Source organism: Quercus suber, unplaced genomic scaffold (genome assembly GCF_002906115.3).
Source record: "Quercus suber isolate HL8 unplaced genomic scaffold, Cork oak 2.0 scaffold_17, whole genome shotgun sequence".
Classification (NCBI taxonomy): domain Eukaryota; kingdom Viridiplantae; phylum Streptophyta; class Magnoliopsida; order Fagales; family Fagaceae; genus Quercus; species Quercus suber.
In genome coordinates this window covers 2,365,753-2,367,729 of record NW_027069482.1, presented here as the reverse complement: position 1 = coordinate 2,367,729, position 1,977 = coordinate 2,365,753, and positions in this window count along the sequence as shown.

Genomic DNA, 1,977 nt, shown 5'->3' with positions numbered 1-1,977 from the left:
CAAAATCCATTTTTTCCTGCAAGAATTCATGTGAAGTTCAAGGAGATAATACTTTGAAGTTCTCTAAGCTCCCTCCTCTTCCTACGGAAAAATTTGGTGTGTCAAGGCAAGAGAGACAAGAATTACATAGAGAATTACTTCAGGAACTCTAATGTACTCTTTTTTGGTTAAATAGGTAAAATTATCAACTTGGGCGTTAAATTTTACATTTGATTTTTTTTTTTTTTTGAGAAAAAAAATGTCACACACACACAGGCAAAGCCAAGGCTTAGCCAGCCTAAAACAAAATATTAGTGCTTTAAGACTTTTTAATTTTGCCTACCCTCCCAACATCATCTAATTATTTTATTTTATTATTTTTATAATTTTATTTTATATATTTCTCAATGATATACTTCTTTTATATAATAATTATCATCAATACCCTATTATCTTTCTTATGAGTCAAAATTACCGAAAAATAGAAAGTAAATCTTCCATAATTTATCAATGTCTTTTAAAGTTCAAAAATATCATATATATACCTCAAAACCTTTATTGAAATAATTACGTTAGTTTGGAGATAATTAAATAATAATATAAATTTACGTAAAGTCATATTTGGTGTCTATCTAATAATTAAAAACCATCTTTATGAGTGGAATTTTAACTTTAAAAAATAATCTAAAAATGAGTTCAAATCAGTGACAAAGCTAGGATTTTGAGTGAGGGGGCGAGATACACTCAAACTCAAATGCTTAAAGAATTTGTTATGCCTAAACTTTCATATTGTACCTTTAGATTAACCCAAAGACAACCATGTTTTTCTATCCAAGCTACTTATAAAAGAATATATATATATATGTGTGTGTGTGTGTGTGTGTGTGTGTGTTTATCCCAAACTTCTTTGGAGAACTTCATCAAACACTTAGCTGCAATTATCATATACTAATACTTTAAGATAAATTTCACAAATCATCTAAAACCCAGACAAAAACTCGCAAAAAGAATCAAAATTTAATATAAATTTGAATAAAGAAAGTGTACTTTTTGTGAAAGCATAGAAATATTGAACAAAAATGGAGCATGAAAATTCAAAACCAAGCTTTATATATTTTATATTTTGCTTTTCTCATTTGGCTAGTGGGGGCCATTGCCCCCCTAGTCCAAGCATAGTTACATCCTTGGTTCAAATTAACCTTCTCCTCCCTTGGTATATAAAATTTATATGCATACGTATACAAGTGAGTTGAGTTCAAATTATACACAATATAACTTTGGGCTAATTTTTATTGGATGTGTATTTTGAGATTTTTTTTTTCTTATATAATTCTTGCATGCAAAATTTCAAAATAATCATAAATTAATAGTTATCTCATATATAAAATGTTTAAGTTTTAAGTTTTTTATATTTTAAAATCATGCATAAAAATGAGTTAATTTTTTTTTTTTAATTATCAAAATATCATCTAAAAGACATGAAATTCAAAGTGCATATTAAAAATATAAAAAATGTGTAATTCAACTATGAAAATTTTAAAATATTAGTTCAATAAAAAAAATTATTAGGTTGTGTAATTTTTTTTTTAAATGTATATCAAATATAACTTAATTCTGACCACTATACACACACACACATATATAAAGTAAAGATATAGATTCTCTCACACTTGTTATTACATATTATTAGTACACACCACTTATTTCACGTTTAAATGTGAACAATTATAAAATATGTGGATATTAGGTACAAAATTATGAGTAATGTGTATTCAGAGTGTGCCTCAATAAATGTGAGAGAACAATTACTAATAGAGTAAAAGTAAAACTTAAATACAACTTCTTGTCTATACATTAGGTTTCAAAAAAACCAAACATATATTCTTTATTTAAGGAAGAAAAATTAATAAAGCATTCGTCCCACTTGTCATTATAATCACATATGTAATACTAAATCAAATCTAACATTTTTTTTTCTTATCAAAAAAAAAAAATCTA